Here is a 26918-nt window from a genome sequence, read left to right on the forward strand (position 1 = left end):
GATGGAGGAGGAAAAAAGATTAAGTTAAATATTGGAGTCAGTTGATGACGGAAGATAAGGTTAAAACATTTGCAGAAATGATAGAGGAATATCAGTTGGAAAAAGAGTTGACATGTTATTTGTGTGCTGGTGGAGATTTACGTCAATAGTTCTGTTATTAGAAGAAATACTTGACTTGCAGTGATACAAAATATCAAAGAAGGTAGGTCCTTAAAGATGTAGAAGACAAGGCATAAACCACCCTGCAAGAGCCTATAAGAAACCAAGTAAAGTGATAGCACTTTAAGCCTTTCCTGGTTGCTTGGAAACTTAGGTTAACAATATACTTGTTTGGGAACCTGTGGTGCCTTTCCAGTTGCTTAATATGACTAAATAGTTGCATCTTAAAGAGAGCATTATGCTCAATAGCTGGTCTAATTAGGGCTACATACAGAAGGATGATAACATATGTTGACCTGGATGATATTAGTTATGTTAAACAGACATATTTTCTGAATTGTGTTAAAACAAAGTGGTTAAGTAGAGGGAACTATCAACCCAGATTCCAGGATCTCTGGCTACATTGTCAGTTTAATAGAGTGCTATGTTTACTGCACATTGAGGTACAAAGGTTTTTATCAAATTTGGGAATACTACACTTTTTCATAATAAATTTTAGCCCTTTTTCTGCACACCACTTGTTTACAAGGATTAGTTTCTGGTGTAATGAATGGGTCTTGGAGGGAGCTTTGACAATAGCGTCTAGTTTGCAGTCATCTGCAGATTTATTTAAAAAAAAAGGTCTTGATTCCAAGTCTTGAGGTCAGAGAAGTAAATGCCAAAAATGAGGAGTCCCAGTACTGGATGCTGGGGAGCAACTTTATTTACTGTTCTAAGTTCATAGGTTCACAGTTGTATACTAAGTTAATGACCACTGACCACTGGGGCCTTTTTAAGCCTAGCCTTTCATACAAAATCTCTGACAAGTTCTGGTACCCTTGATAAGTGTAAGCAGGAGCTTGGGGAGATAAAATATTTACAAGCAGAGGTCTGGGATATGAACCATTTCCAGGCTGCCTGTGTGCATTACAGACATTGGTGCCAATCCAGAGATGAATTCCCCTGAATCCTATCTAATTGTTCAAGTTACACTTAAATTGGGTTAAGGAGAAACTTTGCTTCACACAGATGGGAAGCCTACACCAGAGAAGGTGTAGTCTCTGGGATACAAAACCTGTGTTTCCAGCAGGTCCTATTTATATTACAGGCAAGGTTTAAGTCTTTAGAATGTGTAATTCTGGTGCTGTTTATTTTACATATCCGCAGTGGTCCATCAGGGTGGGGTCCGACAATGCCTTGTATGCCAGGCATAGATCATCCCTCAGTAGCCTGCATGAGTCAGAATAGAGGGATAAGGCTTTGAGGCAGCCTGCAGAGGACATGTTTCTTAGAAACCTCTGTGGACATTCCAGTTGTTGCATGTGCCTGACAAGATATCTTTGTTTATACGTTGCACAACATGGAATGGTTTCTTCACTACTGTAGACACATGATGGTCAAATTCTAGATTACCACTATGTGTGTCCCCATGTTCCTAACTACTGGGTTGACTCTTAGGGATGTGCTGTCAATATGATAGTTACCAGGGGTGGGTGACTTCCTGAAGGATACTATTAGGTATTTTTGGCAATTAGTTACTTTTAGTCCATGGCTCTGACACAAGTAATTTGTCCGGGTCAGCCCTTCCTGGAGAACATTAGTGTCAGTGGGGGATTCTATGACTGCTTCTAATTTGCAATTGTCTGCAAATATGGTCAGCCAGAGACCCTTGATGTTGGCATTGACTTCAGAGAGATAGATGCCAAAAAGGAGCAGTCCTATGTCCAATCCTTGAGGGACTTTACTTGTGACTTGCCTCTTTGTAGAGGTGGGCTCCCCAGTTCTAACTTCCTGGGTCCTGTCTGTAAGCCACTTGGCTATCCACTGGGTGACCAAAGGCTTTATACCTAAACTCTTTGAGTTTGTCAACAATGCCCAAGTGAGTATTGTGTCAAATGCCTTGACCAGGTCAGGGTAGGCAATGTGTGAACTAATTTTCCAGTATCCACTGCTTCTGTGACCTTCCTGTGATGTGGAAGCTATGTTGAATGTTGGACAGGAGATTGTGAGTCTGTAGATGGTTCATTATTTGAGAATAACTACATCTTTCTAGTATTTTAGAGAGAGGTGAAAGGATGGCGATTGGGCGGTAGTTGGTCAGCTCAGTGGAGGTACCCCCTTTATGCAGTAGAATAATATGGGCAGTTTTCCAAATTGTGGAGATGTGATTTTCAGCTATGGATCTATTAATAAGTATAGCTACCAAGCAGGCAATTGTATCAGTGGCAATTTGCAGACAGTAGGCAGGTAGTTTGTCTGCAGCCACTGTTGTAGGTTTTAGTTTATTAAGCATTTTTATTGCATTTATGGAGATGGGCTGAAAGGAAAAGGCATTGTTGTTATCATGAGATTTGTAAAGTTTGTTGGGGGGGAGCCTGGGGGTTATATAAGGCTAGAATGGACTCAGTAAAGTACTTATTAAATTGACTTGGTATGTTATCTGTGGTGTATGAAGTAGTTGGAGAGGGTGTACTAGATTTACCTGGAAGAAGTGTTATTAATGGCTGCCCAGAACTTTTGAGGATTGTTTTTATGCTTTATTTGTATGTTGTGGTAGTAGTTAATTTTGTCTAGTTTTACTGCTTTCTTGGCTTTGTTTCTAAGCTCTAGGTGGTTTTGTTTTGATATCTGGGATCTATTTTTATACCATTGTGTCTGGTTTTAAGAAATGACCTGGTTTCTTTAGGAAGCCAGGGAGCAATAATAACTTTGGTTCTGACTGTTCTTGGTGAGAACTAAGGAAATAATAAAACAAACAAAAAAAAATAATCACTAGCTAAGGAAACAAGGTAGGTTCTTTGGATACTTTGGTATTCTATTTTTGCAGCCACAATCAGAATTGCCCGAAGAATAAAACGTGACAGAAAAATAATACTATTATTTAGTTTGCACCCGCAAAAACAGGATAGAGTCTTGAACTGCAAGTTTAGCAAATTGTAATATCCAGTTTTGAGGGTGGGTTAACTTGGAAGGAAGCGGAAGAAGTAAGAAGTAAGCAGCCGTCACCCCTGGCGTGGTGCCCAACAAATGAATTCACACTGTACTGGTGGTCAACAGTCAGAGATGTTATGTAATGTGCACCTACATTAGATTTCTTTACTTTGTTATTGCTTTAGTACTTTAAGTTATGCTGCAATTGCCCAGTTTTGTTGTAGACCTTCAGGGTACAGGGTACGTGCACAAGGTCTCAGTGGAGGGCAGGAAAATCAGTGCTGTCTTAAAGGGGTTGTATATAAAATTTAGGGCACTGACTGCATTGGGAGTTGGACAGCTGCAGAAAGCTTTATGAAGCACTGAAACATGGCTTTGTAGCTTTCAACTCATACTCAACCCTAGAAAAAAAAAAAAAAACAAATACTACTTTTTCCCCAAATCCTTCTTTCATGAAAAAACTAAATTTAAAGTCCTCTCTCTAGATAATATAACCGTTGAAGTCACTTCTCACAGGAACTTATTAGGGATTATATTGGATGATAATATTAGATTCGACCTGCACATACAAAATTGCATAAGAAAAAGTCATCCAAAGCTAGGGATGCTTTCCAAAAGCTAAAAACTTTTTCACTGATGCAACTAAAACTACACTTTCCACTACTTATATCCTCCCCACTCTTCTTTATGGCGCTATCATCCTTATTAACCTTCAGGGATCACAAAAATCAAAACTTTAACAATGCTATAAGGTTGTAAAATGGCAACAAATATTCATTTCAGAACCCACCACTGTATAGCACTAAAAAGCTGAAATTGATTAGAACTACCCCATCAACTAACATATACAAATTTTCTTACCACCAATAAAATTATCCAAAATCCAACTGCTGGTCTAGCAATAAATGTCATTCTACACAACTATGTTCCCAGTCGGTCATTATAATCTAATGACCAAAAACTCCTGTCTGCCCACAAACCTATCAAATCTGCTGGACATGGTCTGTACTCATACTGTGTTGCTAAGGCCTGGAATTCCTTACCTATATCCATCAGGTCAATACCCCCCCTTCCATCCTTTAAAAACATTCTATAAGACATCCTAGCCAAAAGCTGTCTCTGTTCTTGCTCAATACCAGGATAAACTATATCCATAAATGTGAACAAATACCTATTCATACCTTACAATTCCTTACTCTCCCTTCTTCACTCACTTCTTTACTTCTATCAATTTCTGCCCCCTGGCTTTCCCTCTAAATACATCATAAGCCTGCTTTTCTCTCACTTTGAATTACAATTCCTGTTTGTATTACACTAACTTACCTTTAATTTCTCTATAAACTGTCTAAAACATCTCTAAATATTAAATCATTGTCATATAACATCTATTCTTAACCAGTGTTTTCATATTATGTCTAATTTGGTACAATTATTTAAAATGTAGTTCTTTTTTGTATTATTTTCAAACATTGTAAAATCATTGTTCTTAAAATGTTTTGCAATACTTTGTAGCTTTTCTCCCTGGGCCTCTGCTGAAAATCATCTCCTAGACAGTCATACTTTCCCAGTAATCAAATGTCAATGAATGAATGAATGAATCAATGAATGAATGAATCAATCAATCAATCAATCAATCAATCAATCAATCAATCAATCAATCAATCAACCCTCCCAGACTTATTCTACCAGATCTGGGGCAGATGAGAATCATTAGGGCATGCCAGACCACTGGGGATGTAATGACCTACCCTCTTTCCCCCTACCCCTGGGATGGGCACATCCATCTTTCCCCACCAGCACCTTAAGCGCTTAAATTGCTAATCAAACTCAAGTCAAATGACCCACAGTTAGACCTTTCTCCCTCTACACCACACTGTTAGCTCATAGTAGTAGTTCTGTAAATGAGGTTCCTTGTCAAAGTAGCTGGTGTTAATCTTGATGAAAGACGAGATTATAGGGACAATCGCATAAACTTATCTTCCAATTCTTTGGTTGAATGAAGTCAATTAAGTCTTGTTGGGTGCCTAGTAAGGATGCTGTCTGGACACCTAGTGTGGGACATGTTTCCAGCAAGTCACACTGTGAAGAGACCCTGGTGGACCCAAGAATGTCTAAAAAGATTGCATCTTTTAGCTTGCCCGGGAATACCTAAAAAGATTGCATCTTTTAGTTTGCCCAGGAATGCCTGAAAAAGATTGTAGATCTTGGCTTGCCCAGGAATGCCTAAAAAATATTGTAGATCTTTGCTTGTTCAGGAATGCCTAAAACAATTGTAGATCTTGGCTTGTTCAGGAATGCCTAAAACAATTGTAGATCTTAGATTGTTCAGGAATGCCTAAAACAATTGTAGATCTTAGCTTGTTCAGGAATGTCTAAAACAACTGTAGATCTTAGCTTGTTCAGGAATGCCTAAACCAATTGTAGATCTTAGCTTGTTCATGAATGCCTAAAACAATTGTAGATCTTGGCTTGCCCAGGAATGCCTAAAAAGATTGTAGATCTTGACTTGTTCAGGAATGCCTAAAACAGTTGCATCTTTTAGCTTGCCCAGGAGTACCTAAAAAGATTGCATCTCTTAGCTTGCCCAGGAATGCCTAAAAAAGATTGTAGATCTTGGCTTGCCCAGGAATGCCTAAAAATATTGTAGATCTTTGCTTGTTCAGAAATGCCTAAACCAATTGTAGATCTTAGCTTGTTCATGAATGCCTAAAACAACTGTAGATCTTGGCTTGTTCAGGAATGCCTAAAACAATTGTAGATCTTGACTTGTTCAGGAATACCTAAAACAATTGTAGATCTTGGCTTGTTCAGAAATGCCTAAAACAACTGTAGATCTTGGCTTGCCCAGAAACGCCTAAAAAAAATTGTAGATCTTGGCTTGTTCAGGAATGCCTAAAACAATTGCATCTCTTAGCTTGCCCAGGAATGCCTAAAAAGATTGTAGATCTTGGCTTGCCCAGGAATGCCTAAAAAATATTGTAGATCTTTGCTTGTTCAGGAATGCCTAAAACAATTGTAGATCTTAGCTTGTTCAGGAATGCCTAAAACAACTATAGATCTTGGCTTGTTCAGGAATGCCTAAAACAATTATCGATCTTGGTTTGTTCAGGAATGCCTAAAACAATTGTAGATCTTGGCTTGTTCAGGAATGCACAAAACAATTGTAGATATTGGCTTGTTCAGGAATGCCTAAAACAATTGTAGATGTTGGCTTGCCCAGGAATGCCTAAAAAGATTGCATCGCTTAGCTTGCCCAGGAATGCCTAAAAAGATTGTATCTCTTAGCTTGCCCAGGAATGCCTAAAAAGATTGCATCTCTTAGCTTGCCCAGGAATGCCTAAAAAAGATTGTAGATCTTGGCTTGCCCTGGAATGCCTAAAACTATTGTAGATCTTTGCTTGTTCAGGAATGCCTAAAACAACTGTAGATCTTAGCTTGTTCAGGAATGCCTAAAACAACTGTAGATCTTAGCTTGTTCAGGAATGCCTAAAACAATTGTAGATCTTGGATTGTTCAGGAATGCCTAAAACAATTGTCGATCTTAGCTTGCTCAGGAATGCCTAAAACAATTGTAGATCTTGGCTTGTTCAGGAATGCCTAAAACAATTGTAGATTCTTAGCTTGCCCAGGAATACCTAAAAAGATTACATCTCTTAGCTTGTCCAGGAATGCCTAAAAAGATTGTATCTCTTTGCTTATTCAGGAATGCCTAAAAAAATTGCATCTCTTAGCTTGCCCAGGAATTCCTAATAAAGATTGTAGATCTTGGGGTGCCCAGGAATGCCTAAAAAGACTGCATCTCTTAGATTGCCCAGGAATGCCTAAAAAGATTGCATCTTTTAGCTTGCCCAGGAATGCCTAAAAAGATTGCATCTCTTAGCTTGCCCAGGAATGCCTAAAAAGATTGCATCTCTTAGCTTGCCCAGGAATGCCTAAAAAAGATTGTAGATCTTGGCTTGCCCAGGAATGCCTAAAAAGACTGCATTGTTTAGCTTGCCCAGGAATGCCTAAAAATATTACATCTCTTAGCTTGCCCAGGAATACCTAAAATGATTGCATCTTTTAGCTTGCCCAGGAATACCTAAAAAGATTGCATCTCTTAGTTTGCCCAGGAATGCCTAAAAAAGATTGTAGATCTTGGCTTGCCCAGGAATGCCTAAAAATATTGTTGATCTTTGCTTGTTCAGGAATGCCTACAATTGTAGATCTTAGCTTGTTCAGGAATGCCTAAAACAACTCTAGATCTTAGCTTGTTCGGGAATGCCTAAAACAATTGTAGATCTTGGCTTGTTCAGGAATGCCTAAAACAATTGTAGATCTTGGCTTGTTCAGGAATGCCTTAAACAATTGTAGATCTTGGCTTGTTCAGGAATGCCTAAAACAATTGTAGATCTTAGATTGTTCAGGAATGCCTAAAACAATTGTAGATCTTAGCTTGTTCAGGAATGTCTAAACAACTGTAGATCTTAGCTTGTTCAGGAATGCCTAAAACAATTGTAGATCTTGGCTTGCCCAGGAATGCCTAAAAAGATTGTAGATCTTGGCTTGTTCAGGAATGCCTAAAACAATTGCATCTTTTAGCTTGCCCAGGAGTACCTAAAAAGATTGCATCTCTTAGCTTGCCCAGGAATGCCTAAAAAAGATTGTAGATCTTGGCTTGCCCAGGAATGCCTAAAAAATATTGTAGATCTTTGCTTGTTCAGGAATGCCTAAAACAATTGTAGATCTTGGCTTGTTCAGGAATGCCTAAAACAATTGTAGATCTTAGATTTTTCAGGAATGCCTAAAACAATTGTAGATCTTAGCTTGTTCAGGAATGTCTAAAACAACTGTAGATCTTAGCTTGTTCAGGAATGCCTAAAACAATTGTAGATCTTGGCTTGCCCAGGAATGCCTAAAAAGATTGTAGATCTTGGCTTGTTCAGGAATGCCTAAAACAATTGCATCTTTTAGCTTGCCCAGGAGTACCTAAAAAGATTGCATCTCTTAGCTTGCCCAGGAATGCCTAAAAAAGATTGTAGATCTTGGCTTGCCCAGGAATGCCTAAAAATATTGTAGATCTTTGCTTGTTCAGAAATGCCTAAACCAATTGTAGATCTTAGCTTGTTCATGAATGCCTAAAACAACTGTAGATCTTGGCTTGTTCAGGAATGCCTAAAACAATTGTAAATCTTGACTTGTTCAGGAATACCTAAAACAATTGTAGATCTTGGCTTGTTCAGAAATGCCTAAAACAACTGTAGATCTTGGCTTGCCCAGGAACGCCTAAAAAAGATTGTAGATCTTGGCTTGTTCAGGAATGCCTAAAACAATTGCATCTCTTAGCTTGCCCAGGAATGCCAAAAGATTGTAGATCTTGGCTTGCCCAGGAATGCCTAAAAAATATTGTAGATCTTTGCTTGTTCAGGAATGCCTAAAACAATTGTAGATCTTGACTTGTTCAGGAATACCTAAAACAATTGTAGATCTTGGCTTGTTCAGAAATGCCTAAAACAACTGTAGATCTTGGCTTGCCCAGGAACGCCTAAAAAAGATTGTAGATCTTGGCTTGTTCAGGAATGCCTAAAACAATTGCATCTCTTAGCTTGCCCAGGAATGCCTAAAAAGATTGTAGATCTTGGCTTGCCCAGGAATGTCTAAAAAATATTGTAGATCTTTGCTTGTTCAGGAATGCCTAAAACAATTGTAGATCTTAGCTTGTTCAGGAATGCCTAAAACAACTATAGATCTTGGCTTGTTCAGGAATGCCTAAAACAATTATCGATCTTGGTTTGTTCAGGAATGCCTAAAACAATTGTAGATCTTGGCTTGTTCAGGAATGCATAAAACAATTGTAGATATTGGCTTGTTCAGGAATGCCTAAAACAATTGTAGATGTTGGCTTGCCCAGGAATGCCTAAAAAGATTGCATCGCTTAGCTTGCCCAGGAATGCCTAAAAAGATCGTATCTCTTAGCTTGCCCAGGAATGCCTAAAAAGATTGCATCTCTTAGCTTGCCCAGGAATGCCTAAAAAAGATTGCAGATCTTGGCTTGCCCTGGAATGCCTAAAACTATTGTAGATCTTTGCTTGTTCAGGAATGCCTAAAACAATTGTAGATCTTAGCTTGTTCAGGAATGCCTAAAACAACTGTAGATCTTAGCTTGTTCAGGAATGCCTAAAACAATTGTAGATCTTGGATTGTTCAGGAATGCCTAAAACAATTGTAGATCTTAGCTTGCTCAGGAATGCCTAAAACAATTGTAGATCTTGGCTTGTTCAGGAATGCCTAAAACAATTGTAGATTCTTAGCTTGCCCAGGAATACCTAAAAAGATTACATCTCTTAGCTTGTCCAGGAATGCCTAAAAAGATTGTATCTCTTTGCTTATTCAGGAATGCCTAAAAAAATTGCATCTCTTAGCTTGCCCAGGAATTCCTAATAAAGATTGTAGATCTTGGGGTGCCCAGGAATGCCTAAAAAGACTGCATCTCTTAGCTTGCCCAGGAATGCCTAAAAAGATTGCATCTCTTAGCTTGCCCAGGAATGCCTAAAAAGATTGCATCTCTTAGCTTGCCCAGGAATGCCTAAAAAAGATTGTAGATCTTGGCTTGCCCAGGAATGCCTAAAAAGACTGCATTGTTTAGCTTGCCCAGGAATGCCTAAAAATATTACATCTCTTAGCTTGCCCAGGAATACCTAAAATGATTGCATCTTTTAGCTTGCCCAGGAATACCTAAAAAGATTGCATCTCTTAGTTTGCCCAGGAATGCCTAAAAAAGATTGTAGATCTTGGCTTGCCCAGGAATGCCTAAAAAATATTGTTGATCTTTGCTTGTTCAGGAATGCCTACAATTGTAGATCTTAGCTTGTTCAGGAATGCCTAAAACAACTCTAGATCTTAGCTTGTTCAGGAATGCCTAAAACAATTGTAGATCTTGGCTTGTTCAGGAATGCCTAAAACAATTGTAGATCTTGGCTTGTTCAGGAATGCCTTAAACAATTGTAGACCTTAGCTTGCCCAGGAATGCCTAAAAAGATTGCATCTCTTAGCTTCCTCAGGAATGCCTAAAAAGATTGTATCTCTTTGCTTGTTCAGGAATGTCTAAAACAATTGTATCTCTTAACTTGCCCAAGAATGCCTAAAAAAGATTACAGATCTTGGCTTGCCCAGGAATGCCTAAATAAACTGCATCTCTTAGCTTGCCCAGGAATGCCTAAAAAGATTGTATCTCTTAGCTTGCCCAGAAACGCCTAAAAAAGATTGCATCTCTTAGCTTGCCCAGGAATGCCTAAAAAAGAGTGCATCTCTTAGCTTGCCTAGGAATGCCTAAAAAAGATTGCATCTCTTAGCTTGCCCAGGAATGCCTAAAATGATTGTAGATCTTGGCTTGCCCAGGAATGCCAAAAACAGATTGTATCTCTAAAGCTAAAAACACAGTATCCATGGGACCGGACAACATCCCAGGCTGCATTTTACACAAACTTCAGAACAAATTGGCTCCCCACTTAAGCACCATGTTCAATAATAGCCTCGCATCAGGCTTTGTGCCCACTGAATTGTGCACAGCAAAAGTTATCCTACTCCACAAAGGGGGAACCACCACTGATCCCAGGAACTATCGACCTATTAGCCTGACGAGCCTGGTCTGCAAGGCCATAGAACATATCATCATGGAATTCATAAACAAAAACATTGGTAACCTCCAAACTCTGGATCCCACCCAGTTCAGGTTTGTGAAAGGCAGATCATACTTCCTGAACCTGATCGACTTCTTTGAGGCAGTCACCAAAGCCACAGATGAGGGTAAGGTGGTTCACACAACCTATCTTGACCTCGCCAAGGCTTTCAATGCCATCCCCCATTCTGGAATTATAGCTAAACTCACTAAACTAGGTATAAATCCCTACGTCACAAGATGGGTTGCCAACTGGCTCACTGACAGAACCCACACTGTAAAAGTTGCAGACTCCAAATCTGACCGCAAAGCAGTGACAAGTGGAGCACCACAGGGTTCCGTCCTGGGACCTCTCCTGTTTGGAATCTACTTCTCTGAAGTACAGGCTAACACAGAAGGCCTCTGGCTAACAAAGTTCGCAGATGACTGCAAACTAGGAGCCATTGTCAAGTCCCCAAATGATGTAGACATCCTACAGAAGGGCCTCACTGAGACAGATGCCTGGTGTCAGAGCTATAGCCTCAAGCTCAATGCCAAAATATGCAGTGTCATCCCCTTTGGTAAAAACTCTGTACCCATGAACTACCACATAGGCAGCAATCTACTCAACACCAAATGTGTGATAAGAGACCTTGGGACCCAGGTGGATAGTAGTCTCTCCTTTGAAAGTCACATCTCCACAGTAGTCAGGAAGTCCTTCTACGTGGCACACCTCATCATAAAAGGGTTCTCATCCAGGAAAAAAGAGGTCATTGTTCCCCTCTACTCGACACTCATTAGACCCATTATAGAGTACAATGCCCCTTTTGGAATGTACCTCACACGACATCTGCAGCAGCTGGAAAGGCCACAGACGTACCTCACAAAGAGGATTACTGGCCTCAAACAAATGCCCTACTCTGACCACCTTAAAAAACTCCAGCTTTACTCCGTAGCATATCGCCTACTCCGAGGTGATCTCTGCCTAACATATAAAGCTATATCAAATCCAGAGCTGTTGGACATGCTACACCTAAAGAAATCCCAATCTCTCTGAGCTACACTCTCTAGGGACCTAAACCTTGTCACCACAATAAACAGGACATGCTGGAGGGATAGATTCCTATCCCAGAGACTTCCCATACTCTGGAACAGTCTACCCAGCTATGTCAAGCAAAGTTCTTCATTAGCAATCTTCAAGAAAAATCTTGATGAGTGGATGGGAAATAGGAAATTCACCCCGGGGATCACTTCTGTGTCTCTGCTCGACAGTGGCACAGGAAAATAACTTTCTTGGGTGGAGTAAGCCAGGGAACCTTGTTGGCTAGGCTTACGTAGGCCCTTGGGCCAATAGCCTAGTACCTACCTATGAACCTATAAACCTATGTAGATCTTGGCTTGCCCAGAAATGCCTAAAAAAGATTGCATCTCTTAGCTTGCCCAGGAATGCCTAAAAAAGATTGCATCTCTTAGCTTGCCCAGGAATGCCTAAAAAGATTGCATCTCTTAGCTTGCCCAGGAATGCCTAAAAAAGATTGTAGATCTTGGCTTGCCCAGGAATGCTTAAAACAATTGTAGATCTTAGCTTGTTCAGGAATGCCTAAAACAATTGTAGATCTTGGCTTGCCTAGTAATGCTAAGTGGTCACACAAGATCAGCTGGGGATTGTTGCTGGAGAAAGAGAAGTTTGATCTGCACAGCTCAGCTTGTTAAAACCATGACCACCACCAGGGCAAGCATTTTAAAATATTTGGCTAGATATATTTGTAAATTAGCTCTTACAGAGATGGTGCTAAAGCAATACCTAAAGCCATCGTAGGACCAGTATTGAAACCAATGAAATGTATATCCTCCTTATCTCATATATTTTTGCCAGTAGTGTTAGATATTAGATTAGTCAGATGTCTTCACATTTTGGTGGTTTACCTGGATTTCTGTTTTGGGATATGGATGAAAGCAGCATATTTCTCAACTGAAGGCATAATTCTGACATATAAGTGCATCAGAGACACACTGAACAAGTATGGTGGGCTATGATTGTTAAGTAAAGTACAGTTATGTAAGTAAACTTACCATAACAGTAGATGTTCAAATGATGACTGCTGCAATAGCCTTAGCTGTAAGGATTATATCCTGCCAAGGCTATAGTAACCACCAAGCTTGCAAAGCTTCAGGGCACCTTTCTTGCTTCCAAACTGTCTGGCAGCTCAAGCTGAGCTGACTAAAAATAAGCTTGGGTGCCAAGCCCTTCAGAGCTTTCATGCCAAAAGAGAGAGGTGGAGGCTGGGTCCTGAAAGAACAATGCTAGGAAGAACAAAAATATATATAACCGCACCTTGGCATAAACAACATACCAAAATACAAAGGAGATTGATGAGAGGAAGTGGCTTCTGAAACAGTGATCATTCGAACATCTACTGTTATGGTACGTTTACTTACACAACTGTACTGCATTCATCTTATTGATCACTGCTGCATGGATAGATTACACTAGCTTACTACATTTCAGAGGTGGAAGGAGAAGAGACCAGGAGCCCCTGGAAAACAGACCTTGTGAAGCCTGATCTAGACCTAAAGAAAGAATCAAGCTTATAGTGCTTTGTAAAAGTATGTACATAGAACCAAGTAATAGCTTCTAGAATATGTCTAGAATGCAACCCTTTCCAAAAAGCCATAGAAGAATCCAAGGCCCTGGTAGATTGTGCTTTGACCCTGCCTGGAATGGTTTTGTTGTGGTGAGTATAACAAAAGGCAATAGCCTTAAGCAACTGTTTAGGTTCATAGGTGTGTACTAGGCTAATGGCCCTGGAGCCCAAGACGATTCCCTGGCATCACACCGCCCAAAGTTAGTTCCCTGCTTTGACACAGGTTGTCCCCTCTTCATACCTTCACAAGAAATAATCATTTGATCCAAATATCTGAAAGATTTCATTCTGTCAAGATAGCATCTGAGTTGTCTGTGGATATCCAGTTTATGAAGTATCCTTTCTCCCTCATTTTTGGGTTCAAGAAAGAAAATGGGGAGATGGACAGTTTGGCCAAAAGTAAACCCAGATACCACATTAGGCAAAAAAGAAGGATTAGTCCTCAAAGAAAGCCTTCACCTGTGGAAAATGAATTAGGGTTGATTCACCATAAGAGTTTGCAACTCAGATACCCTTCTTGCAGAGATCAGAGCAATCAGTAAAACTGTTTTCTATGTTAAGAACCTCAAATCAGCCAGGTTAGATGGTTCAAATGGAGCAAATGTTAGCTTCTCAAACACAAAATTTAGATCCCAAAAATGGGCCACTGGTTTACTTGGAGGCCTGTTATGCCCAGCCCCTTTCAAAAATATTCTGACATGAGACTGCATTGAAAGAGGAGGATGCATAGACAGACATGCTGAAATGGCTGATAAATGAACATTGATGGAGGAATAACAAAAGCCATAGGATATTAACTCACACAAATATTGTAAAACCAGAGAACAACTAGTCCTGAATGAGAGCTGGTTATGTTCTTGGCACCAACTAGGAAACCTTTTCCTTGTGCTAATATATGATTTTCTAGTGGCACACTTTCTTGCCTCCATAAGTACCAGCTGCACATCCTCAGTAAACTGGTGCCTACATTAATTAAGACCCTATCATCCAAGCAATCAATTGAAGCTGATTGGTGTCAGGTTGAATCAAACACCCCTATTCATATGTGAGTAGATTTTTTCTTTGAGGAAGCTTGTGGTAATTGCCCCTGGCCATTTCCAAAAGAGGAGAGGACCACAGTCACCTGGGAAAGAAGAAAGTCACCACAATGAAATCTTCAGAAGTACTCTGGAAAGGGTGCAAAAGCATGCAGCAACATTCCTGTTCAAGGAAAAGAAAAGAAAAGACATCTGAGTTGCAAGTCTTCCTGCATGGAGTCCTGGAGCAGAATCTTGCCAGTTGATTGCTCAGAGAAGAGGCAAAAAGATCTCCTTGAAGAGCTCCCCAGAGATAGATTAAATATTGGAAGACTCCCTGATCAAGTTTCCATTCATGAGGGTCTGCCCTGGTCCTGCTCAGCTTACCTGCTACACAATTTTGCTCTGACAGAATGTAGGATGAATGTAGAGTGAGCATGTGTTATGACACTATATCTCAAGGTAATATAGATAGTCTGAAGATGGTATGACCTGGTCCCCCCTTGTTTGTTGATGTACCACATTACTGTGGTATTGTCTGCAACAGCTTGAAGAGCTCACTGGGACCAAAGATGATTCAGAGTTGAGTGCCTTGATCAGACCAAGTATCTTTTTTGTATTTATGTGTTTGCATCTGTTTTTGGAGTCCCGCATATCTTGCACTTATATCCCTCCTGAAACTACTCCCTTTGAAAAGTCCAAGACATCTGTGGTGTCTAACTGCTCTGGAACATGGAGGGATAAGGGAAGACCTGGATTTGGGGATATCAGTTGTCTCCACCAAGTGATTTCCCTTGTAGCAAACCTCAGCACTGAGATATGAAAAGACAAGGGGTGTTGCTGCTGGGACCAAAGAAACTTCAGACGCCACTGTGTCTTTCTCATGTGAAGTCTTACCAGGGGTATCATAAGAGTCATAGAAGCCATGATTCCCTCACAGTAACCAAAGTCTGAGTGGGAAACATTAGAATTAGATCTAAGTATAGATCTATTTTTTTCTTGTACAAGAAAATATCTTTGAACTGTGGTGTCTAGTTGACATCCCAGAAAGACAATCCTGTGAGAAGGAGTCAAGAAAGACTTTTCCATATTCTATTGGAATCCCAGCCTATGTAACAGATCTCTCACTCGAGAGAGACTCCTGATCATTTGAAAAAGACTGTGCAAAGATAAGCAAGTCATTTAAATGTGGAGAAATGTGGATACCCTGTAGCCTGTAATGAGCTATAACTGGAGCTAGACACTTTCTGAACCCTTTTGGTGCAGTGGATAATGCAAAGGGTAAAGCAAAGAACTGATAAAGTGATGCACACACACCCTTAAGAGATACCTGAAGTCTGGATTAATAGAAATATGATAGTAACATTAGATTTAAAAGATGCTTATCTAGTTTTAGTGCTAGAAAAGAGAAAGTGCTTCCAGTCTAGTTCTGTATCTTTCTTTCCTAAATTTGTTTGTGATGGTTCATAAAATTCAAAATGATCTGACTTCACAGCTTGTTACATCTCCGTCGTCATTCACCTTTCTATCTTTGAATACATTCCTTTCCCAGATGGGAAGGGGAACTGGTTCTATCACTCCCTGGGACAGCATGTAATGAGACAGGTAGAAACAAAAGGGTCTGTTCTGAAGGATGAGGAATTAACAACTGGAAAGAAGGAATTTCCTCCCTCTGCAACCTTGATGAATGATTTTCAGCACCTATTTGTCTGAAACTATTTGTTGCCAAAGAGAAAAGTGGAAATTCAGACTTTCTGGAAGACAAAATGGGCTACAAGGGTGGAAGGGGGGATCAAAGTCTCCTAAATAGTCATTCTGAATTATTGATTTTTCTTGGAACCCTTGTGCTATTTCTTCTTAAATGTTTGTTTACTTGTAGTTTGTTGAGACTGATAATTTATTCTTACCAAAACTGTATGAGAAGTTAGAGAATTCCTTTGAAAACCTGGAAAAGGAGTGCTGAAAATGTTAAGAGATTTATCAGCTTACCCCTTTCATCACACTTTTTATCACCACTGTGGCAGAGGGGCCAAAAACTAAATCACTAACCTAAGGAGAATTTAAAATCTAAAGTTAAACATTATGTCTGAGGTTCTGGGAATGCAGCCATACAAACCTCCTCAAAACAGTACCAGTTGCCATAGCCCTGGAAAAAATATCAATAGAGTCATATGCACACTCTACACAATGAGTAGTGACTTGACCAGCAGAAGAAATTAAATTATTTAAAGCAGGTTTTTCCTCACAAAAGGAAACTGCACATAAGTTTTTTTTGGATTAATTATGAAAGTGTGAGGAATGTTTTAATGTATGAACCTGACAATTCAAAATTCTGAAAATCCAAGTTGCAGAAGTTTACACTTTTTTCCCATACTTATCAATAATCTCTTATCCTTATTAGAAAGAGTAGGATTGGAATTAACTAGGTGTTCAGCAGCAGGGGGATTAACTGAAGCTATAGCTATTGGATTAGGTTTGGGAAGAGTATATAAAAAACGTAAAGACTGGGGAACGTTATACACCCTATCTGTCTTTTTAGGGCAGCTGGCTGTCAGGAAAATTATATTCAGTAACACACACATCCTCCAAAGCTGACAGAACTGGAGGAATAGGTGCAGGTTCTGGAAATTCCTTCTGTTAACAGCTCATAATATTTTCTGAGAGACTGAGAAACCTCAGTGTTCTCCCACTGAAAACCTTGGCACATACTAGAAATAGTCTCAGAGAAAAAGAACCCTCCACAGAGAGAGTCAGAATCTGAGGTCTTCTCAAAGTCTGAATCAGAAATCTGAGGAAAAAACCCTATACCCGTCCCTTCATCCTCCTGTCCAGATTCAGAATCTTGAATCTCTTCTGGAAAGGGAGTATCCATCTTTCTTTTACCAGAAACTACTGTATGACAAGGATTAATAGCCTGAACTAAACCCTGATCCAGACCCAATAAACTACTCCTGGCTAAGGAAATTTGAGGAGGTATAGGTACTTGCTTAGTTTTTGGTTTCTTTTTCACAGGCAAATTGGGACCAGTAGCCACTGCTTCCCCAGGGTGGGCACATCCTTCTGACAAATCAGGAAAGTCTTTCCTGTTTCCTCTCTCAGAACTAACAAGAATGTCTTTCCCTTACTCACTGTGGGGACCCCAACAGCTGCAGAGAACGTGGCTAGCCCCTGGTCAGTAGTAGCTAGGTAGGTACTGCACCAGAGGGATCCTGAAGCAAATTGCTAGGCTGCTTGTTTAACTTTTTCTTTTTATGGCTGGAAGAAAGACTGACTGAGGGACTGACAAGTTGTTTCATGGATCAAGCCGAAAATAATGCATTTTTACCAGGAAAAACAAGCAGCAAATGCCGGTAATAACTAAAACTCTTTAAAAGTCACTTTTTCACAAATACAGTAAAAAGAACATTAAAACACTTTACAAGCCCCACAAAGTAAAATAATCACAATTTCTCTACAGAAAGATGGTTTTCAGTTACTTTACACAATTTTAAACTGACAGGAAAAAAAGAGAGGTTCCATTTAAAAATACAGTACAGTCTTGTGCCAGTTCATTAAAATACAATACTTCAAGCTGTAAATTAATTTTCCTGAAGAGAAAAGTATTAATAATAAACAAAACAAAATGAATTGATGTTTTTTTCCCCAAAGGAGCTTGTCTAAACAGCAAAGGAAAACCACAAGCTGACCTTCAGTCCTTGAAAGCCAAAGAGCAGCTCATACTCTTCAGCGACAGTAAAACTTGGTAGGGCTTGGCACACAAACTTGTCTCTTATTTAGCTTAATCGGATCTTCCAGACAGTTTGAGAACTTGGAACGTGCCCTGAAGCTTTGGAAATTGGCTGGCTGTTTTATCCCTGGCAGGAGATAACCCATATTGCTAAAGCTGCTGCGGTAGTGATCAGTATGATGAAAATCTGTCTGTAGAGTACTGCATAAAAAGGAGCAGCAAAAATGAATATATAAAAACAATCTGAGGAGTGAAATCAGAAAGCAGCAGGTTAATCAGCAATTATCAGAGAATGTAGCTGAGCTTCAGCCAGAAATTACTGTGTTTTAACTAAGGAATGACTGGTTGTCACATCAGAATGCTGTGACAAACAAAAGTCCACTCTATAAACAAAGCAGTTTCTAACAACTGGGTGGTTCAGTACGAGGGCATTTCTTGAATTTTACTAATGATATCACAGAAAGGAGCTGAAAAACAGTATCAGCCAGATTCACGATGGCTTGCACGGAGTCTAAGAGTAGAGTAAGACTCCATGCAGCCATCATGTCCGACGAGCGATCCAGGAACAGCCTGTAGGGGTGTGTAAGAGAGCTTCTAAAACGTCTCTTACACGGACAGGGCTGGGATATGCAAATTACCTCACTTGCAGCCGAAAGGCATGCAAATGAGGTAAATTTGCGATCCAGGAAGCACAAACCTGTCCGAGTAGGAGCCGTGTTAGTTGCAGAAATGTACTCAGTTGACAACTGAGTACCGTTCTGCAAATAGCACAATGGAGCCTTGTCAGCTCCAAATAGAGGTTGCATATGGTTGAGGAAGCATGCCAATGGCCAAATATACGGCCATTGGAAATGTTTCCAGATGCAAAATTACAATAAAAATACTTTTTTTTCAGTGATTTCTGATGTTTAAGCGTAGCGCAGCGCCGTGCAAATGGGCTGCACCACAAAAAACAGAAAAATAAAAATTTAAACCCACAAACGTGGAATTTATGAAAATTGTTAAATTACAATGTAAGGGAATAGCAGGCTGAAGACAACATGGCCACCGAGTAGGGGTTGCTAAGGGGAGAAGCCCAGTCTAAGACATGTAACCAAGCATTAGTAGGCAATCCTATGTAAATGAGTGTTAGGATAGTGAATCGCACTTTTACATAGCAAATGAGCACAGTCAGTGGAGTGTAGGAGTAGGATATGGGGAGTAACAGAGTAGGAGATAGGTGACATCACAAGGGGGTATGTATGAAAGTAGTGAAGCTCATTGGAGCAGAGTGTCATGTGTTAGCTGTCAGTTAGACATCATGGAAAGAGGTGTGTCAACAGGTAGGCCAGGGAAAGCCAAGAAATGGAAGGTGTACACTGTGGACAACAACAAAGTTTCTTACTGAGCGGGTATGCACGCGTGTGCGCGCCTGTAAACCTGAGTAAGACAGAGTGCGCGCATGGAAGCGTGAGTGCGCGCGTTTAACCCGGAGTAAGCATGTATAGGGCTGTTTCAAGACCTGTAAGCGCGTATGCGCTGGTGGGCACGTGGTGTCACCCGAATAAGCAAGTTTTAGTCCATCTAAGCATGTGTGCGTGCGTGTGAGCTGCTGTGCGCATGTTTGCGCTTGTGTGCGCAGTGCTGCCCCCGAGGAAACAGAAAGGAAAAAGGAAGCACAACAAATAGTAGGAAGCTACCAGGGAGTACTAGCAGAGCTAGCAGGTGAAAACAATCAGAATCAGGCAATTACACAAGCAGAACACTAGCCCAGCCCAGCACTTAAAACTCTCAAACAACAGTGCAGTGTGTTTCTCTCAAGAGACACTGCAACACTGGAGTAAGCTACTAGAAGTGAAAACTGAAAAAGCTTCACTCAGACAAAAAATGCTAGGGGCTGCCATTGCTGTTATAAGGCGACATATGCAACATGCTGAAGGTGGTGACAATGGAAATGCTGCCGGACAACCCACAGTGAGGAGACGGAGAAGAGTGTACAGGCCCAGGGTCACCTACCAGGGGTTACATGAGCTGGAGATAGTGGAGCGCTATAGAGTGGACAGAGACCTCCTGCAGCAAACTGTTGAGCTGTGCAGGCCATGCCTCACACACAGAACCAACAGAGGGGAACCCATCCCAGTGGAAACCAAGGTATGTGCTGGCCTAAGAATACTAGCAACAGGTACCTTCCAGAGACCAACTGGTGATATGATGGGGATATCACAGGCATCAGCATCCAGGGTACTGCACCAGTTCCTGGATGCCATGTCAGCATATGTCGGTGATCATGTATATTTCCCCAATTCCCGTGAGATATTGGCCAGCAATATGCGTCTCTTCCAGCAAATAGCAGAATACCCTGAGGTAGTGGGTGCAATAGACTGCACGCATATACGCATCAAAGCACCAGCCGCTGAGCGGGGTAGGGCCTACATTAACCGCAAGGGCTTCTCCTCCATCAACTGCCAGGTTGTGTGTGATGCCCAGGGCATAATAATGAATGTGTGTGCTGGCTGCCCTGGAAGCTACCATGATTCCCATATCTGGCATCTGATGCAGCTGTACCAGACATTTGCCAATGGTGACATCCCACATGGTCACCAAGTGGGGGATGCTGGCTATGCACTGGAGCCGTGGCTGATGACACCCATCAGAAATGCACACACACCTGAACAGGAACGCCATAATGAGGCACACGCACAAACACGAAATGTAATTGAGCGTGTGTTTGGGATGCTCAAGTCACGGTTCCGGTGCCTGGACACATCTGGTGGAGCCTTGCAATACTCACCAACTAAATGTACCCAAATTGTCATGGTATGTGCTATGCTACATAATATGATTCTGCGAAAACAGCTGCAGCAGGACCAGCATAGGCCTGGGCCAAACAGCCCCCCACCATTGCCAAGGCCATCACAGGCAGAGCGTGACTAGAAGGAGGAACAACCTGAGCCTGCCCCAGTAGGCAGAAGGAGGCATGCCCAGTATGCCTTGGCCTTGGCAAAGAGGCAACGCATAGCACATACACTGGCTCAGTAAGAACCCTGGAAATTATACCTCTCTCTCTCTCTGACTCCCACATATAGTGAAAGGGATGCCTAAGTTGACACAACCTGCTTTCAAACATGTACAGGGAGTGTAGTATGTGCATCTGACATAGGCAGCCCTGCAGCACCACCTGAGGCATGAATTCCATGTGTTAAGCAATGTAAGGTAGTGCTAAACAGCATTTACCACCATGTAGTATATGCAAACTTAATGACCTTGAGTATCATCCTACCCTCACCAAGCATGATGCCACAATATGAAGACAAGATGATCAATTACAACAATTGGCTTAAGTATTGGTGTCAGTCAAAGGGGATCCAATGCCTGTCAGCCTGGGATGACATGCTCGACAAGATATGATGCTTCGCTAGGGACGGCTTTCACCTGTCACCCCTGGCCTATCCTCCATAGGTATCACAAGGGATAAGAAACTAGAAGTAATGCTACTCAATGCCAGAAGTCTAAACCGCAAGATGCACGCACTCCAAACTCACCTCAACATGGAGAATGTTGATATCTGTGCAGTAACAGAAACCTGGTTCAAGGCTCCCAAGAACATCCTAGCACTAACAGGTTACACCTCATACCATGCTTTACATGGAACAAACTACAAAAGGAGGGTGAGTATCAATATTTGTCAAAGATACCCACACCCCCAGGTTGGTGGCACAGCATGAAGCATCAGAGACTATCCATGTGCAACTAACAGTGGGTAAAACCGCCTTCCAGTTCATAGCCTGCTACAGACCACCCTCCTAAACCCAGGAACCACACTTGGCCGACTGGAGAACACATGAAAATATGAAGGTCTCCCCAAACACCATTATATTGGGCGACTTCAACTATGCCCAAGACCAGAAGTGTATCCCTCACTGGTAAGATCAGACCATAGAGTAATCTCACTAGATATTCACATCCCGACCCCAGCCCATGCCCAGAAAACCACAGTGAAAAGCTTTTCTCTAAAGCAAATTTCACACTCCTCAAAACCGAGGTGGAATCCTTCACAGCCCCTGTGCCTGTGGAAAATACGGCCCAGACCTCAGAACCCTTTATAAACGCATTCTATGAACACCTTCAGGAATGCATGGATCATGCAATCCCAAATAAAACCAAGACCCAGTCCTCCAAAGGCAGACATCCTGTCTGGTGGACCCCAGCCATAAACAAACCATACAATACAAGGAGGAAGCTACTATATGATAGAGCAAAATCCCAAAAAGGGAAGGCATCTCCGATCAGTATTATTAAAAAACCATGGCCACACATAAAGTCATCTAAGGCCAGCCTTGAGATAAAAATTGTACAGGACACTAAGGATAATCACAAGGCTTTCTTTAGTTATGGTAGGAACCTGGGTGGGAATTCCCAGATATGCTCAGATTTAGTCCAAAATGACAAACAATACACCAAACCCACAGACATTGCCAACATCCGAGCTGACAGGTTCAGTACAAACTTCTCCCCCCCCTCCCCACCAAAAGGGCAAATATCTATCCCAGCAGAGTGCTGGCCCCCTGACATCTCAGATGCTCAGGTAACAGCCAGCCTCTCCAAAGCAAAATACACAGCATCAATGGGACCAGACGGTGTTCTGGGCTGTGTCCAACATGAACCCCAAGAAGAATTGAACACAAACATAAAACCACTGTTCAATCTCAGCCTTACCACAGGATATGTACCCAAAGAGCAGTGTACAGCAACAGTGGTCCCTCTCCACAAAGGTGGTGCCTCAATGGATACTGCAAACTATCGCCCCAGAAGCCTGACTAGCTTGGTCTGCAAAGCTATGGAAAGGATCACCATGGACCTCAGAAATAAAGATATTGGGGACCTACAGACACTGGATCCCTACCCAGTTTGGCTTTGTTAAGGGCAGATCCTGCCTCTTAAACCTGGTTGAGTCATTTGAAACAGTCACCAAGGCCATTGACGAGGGAAAGGTGGTCCACACAGCCTACCTGGACCTCGCAAAAGCCTTCCATACAATACCCCACTTGGTCATTATAGATAAGCTCACCAGCTTCATTATAAACCCCTATGTCACTAGATGGGTTGCAAACTGGCTCAAGGACAGAACCCACATGGTCACAAATGCTGGAGCCATGTCAGACTCCAAACCAGCTACAAGTGGCATCCCACAAAGCTCAGTCCTGGGACCTCCCTTGTTTGGTATATATTTCTTGGAGGTACAGGCCAACACAGAAGGACTGTGGCTGAACAAGGTTGCAGATGACTGCAAACTGGGTGCCATAATCGACCCTCCAGCTGACACAAGCATCCTACAAAAGGGCCTCATAGAAACAGACAACTGGTGCCAGAGCCATGTCCTCAAGCTAAATGCAAAAAAGTGTATAGTCATCCCCTTTGGCAAAAACTAAGTGCCCACAAATTACCACATAGGTGGTAACCCATTAAGTACTTTAGAAGTGATAAGGGACCTGGGGACCCAAGTTGATAGCAATCTCTCATTCGAAAACCACGTGGCCAAAGTGGTTAGAAAAACATTTCATATAGCCCACCTAATCATGAGGGTATTCACATCTAGATCAGGGGAGGTCATTGTGCCTCTTGACTCATCCCTCATCAGGCCCATAATTGCGTACAATGCCCCTTGTGGGATGTACCTTATCAGACACCTGCAACAACTGGAAAGACCCCAAAAGTACCTCACCAGGAGGATCAAAGGGCTCAAACAGATGCCATTTGCTGCCCAGTTAAAGAAACTGCAGCTCCACTCAGTGGCATACCGCCTGCCCAGAGGCGATCTGTGCCTGATGTATAAAGCCATGTCCAACCTAGAATCAATGGACATGCTGCACCTCGGTAAATCCAAATCCCATCAAGCTACATGCTCAACAGACCTGAACCTCAGGACTGAAATAAATAGGACATGCTGGAGTGACAGATTCATAACCCAGAGGCTCCCTCCACTCTTGAGTAAACTCCCACTTCAGGTTAGCCAGAGTCCCTCATTGACTCACTTCAAGAGGAATCTTGATGAGTGGATGGGAGATTGTAGGTTTACCCTGGGTATCACTTCTATGTCACTGTTAGACAGAGGCACAGTATACTAACCTTGAAAAATGTCATGGCAAACTCCAGGTAAAATGTGTGTTGAAAGCCAAACACACTCTGGCTAGGATTATAAATGGCCTAGGGCAGATAGCCTAGTATGAACCTATGAACAGAATCACACACACCAACTAGTACAACTGTGGCCAATGTGGAGTAATGTTTGGCAATGTCCACCCAAGCTGGTGAATACACAGCAATGTTGGACAAGCCTGGTTTAAGTAGGCCATAGCTGAACAAAATGCAACATGCTCATCTTTGCCCAACTGGCCCTTAACCAGTCTGGTCTGCTCAGTATGAATATTTAAAGCAGTGATGGGACTCAAACCCAGGATACTGTGCACCATAGTGAAAGTACTGAACAACTACACCACGACAGTATTGCAGTGCTCAGTCAGTATGAAAGAATGTTGACAAGTCTTTGCAAACTATCCCATGGAAACCCTGCAGGCACAGCATAATCCCTGTTGAGTTATGACACAAAGGAGTCTGGCAGTAAGAACACAACATGATTTTCAACACACACAGTATAAATGTCAATATTGGTCATGTTCATACACAACCACAAATGTAGTAGACTTCAGATCACAACATATGGAAAGGTCACACTGGGCATGCTCACACACTTGGATAAATGAGACATATGTCATGCAACAAACCATGGAAAGCCTGAACTGGGCATGCTCACACACTCAGGCCATGTCTGAGTATAGCAGTCGGCCACACATATCTGGCAGTTGTATGTGTTAAGCCAGGAACCTCCCACGATCCAGCAATCTGCCCTGCGCACACAATTAAGTGACAACAGACACATATATTAATATACTGGAACCCTGTCATGATGAAACATGTTCCGCAGATACACACGTTGTTGTTCACAGAAACTGAAAGCTATGGCAATAAAGACCTGCAAACAATATCAGCAACACATATTGTGCATCCCGAACATAAACATAGGTGCAGAGGTCGATACTAGGCTGTCTGCCCTAGGAAATTCATAAGCCTAGCCAGAGTGTATTTGGCGTCCGCCTCCCCAGTAGAGTAGCCTACTGTGCCTCTGTAAAGTAGGTCACAGAAGGCACCCTTTAAGGCTAGTTTGCTGTGCCTCTGTCAAGCAGGGACACAGTGGAGATTCCAGGGGTGAATATGCAATTTCCCATCCATGCAGCTGGATTTTTCTGGAAGAGGGTTGGCGAGGGGCTATGTCTAACTTTAATTGGGATTCAATTCCAGAGTGAGGGGAGCCTCTGGGTAATGAATCTGTCCCTGCAGCATGTCCTATTTAGTTTTGTGCTGAGGTTTAAGTCCCTGGAGTGTGTAGCTGTAAGGGTCTAGGATGTTATGAGGTGGAGCATGTCCATTACTTCTGGGTTTGACATGGCTGTGTACGGCAGGCATAGATTGCCTCTGAGTAGGTGTTAAGCAACTGAGTAGAGCTAGAGATCCTTTAGTTGAGCTGCATAGGACATCTGTGTGTAGCCCATGATCCTCTTGGGGAGGTACTGTTGTGGTCTCTGTAGTTGCTGCAGGTGTTGGGTAAGGTACACCCAAAAGGGCATTGTACTCAAACATGGGCCTGATGAGTGACTAGTAGAGGGCCACAATGACCTCCCATGATCTACATGCAAACCCCCATGTGATAAGGAGGGCTATATAAAGGTCTTTGCAATGACTCTGTCAATGTGATTAGCAAAGGAGAGGTTACAATCTATGTTGGTCCCCAAATCTGTAAATACGTCTTCTGTACTTAATGGATTACCACATATGTGGTAATTTGTGTGCACCTTGTTTTCCCCAAAGGGGATGACTATGCATGTCTTAGCATGTAGCACAAGGCCATGGCTCTGGCAACAAGCATCCATCTCTGTGAGACCCTTATGGAGGAAGCATGTGTCAGCTGCAGTGTCGCTTATGGACCCCAGTTAGCAGTCATCTGTGAAGTTTGTTAGACATAATCCCCCCGTGTTAGTCTGAACCTCAGAGAAGTACATACCGAACAAGACAGGTCCCAGAACTAAGCCCAGTGGGACACCAGTCTGGAATTGGACATGGCACCTGCAATTCTGACCATGTGGGTTCCATCCCTGAGGCAGATAGCAACACATCTAGTGATATAGGGGTTGATATTTAAGCTGGTAAGCATATGTATGATGCCTGAGTGGGGTATTGTGTTGCAGGCTTCTGCAAGGTACAAGTAGACTGTGTGAACTACCTTGCCCTCATCCATGGCTTCAGTAACCGTTTCAAAGATATGAACTATGTGTAAGAGGCAAGATCTGCCCTTAACAAAGCCGAATTGTGTATGATCCACTGTCTGGAGGCTCACAATGTTTGTGATTATGACTTACATGATAATACGCTCCATAGCTTTTTCTACCACACTAGTCAGGCTTATGGGGTGATAGTTCCTGTGGTCCATTGTGGCACCACCTTTGTGGAGTGGGACCACGGTATCTGTATACCATTCTTAGGGTACATATCCTGTAGTAAGGCTAAGTTGGAACAGTGACTTAATGTGAGTGTTCAGTTCTACTCAGAGCTCGTGTAGGACACAGCCTGGGACACCGTCCAGTCCCATACATATGCTGTGTTATTTGCTGTGGAGAGGGCACCTTTTCACCTGTGCATCTGTGATGTCAGGGAGGTTACATTCATTTGGGATGGGCATCTGTACCTTTGGGGGGTAAGGGGGGGACGTTTGTGCAGACTCTGTCTACCAGGGT

The sequence above is a fragment of the Protopterus annectens genome, chromosome 10.part0 (genome assembly GCF_019279795.1).
Source record: "Protopterus annectens isolate FY-2018-M chromosome 10.part0, PAN1.0, whole genome shotgun sequence".
In the NCBI taxonomy this organism is placed as follows: Eukaryota; Metazoa; Chordata; order Ceratodontiformes; family Protopteridae; genus Protopterus; species Protopterus annectens.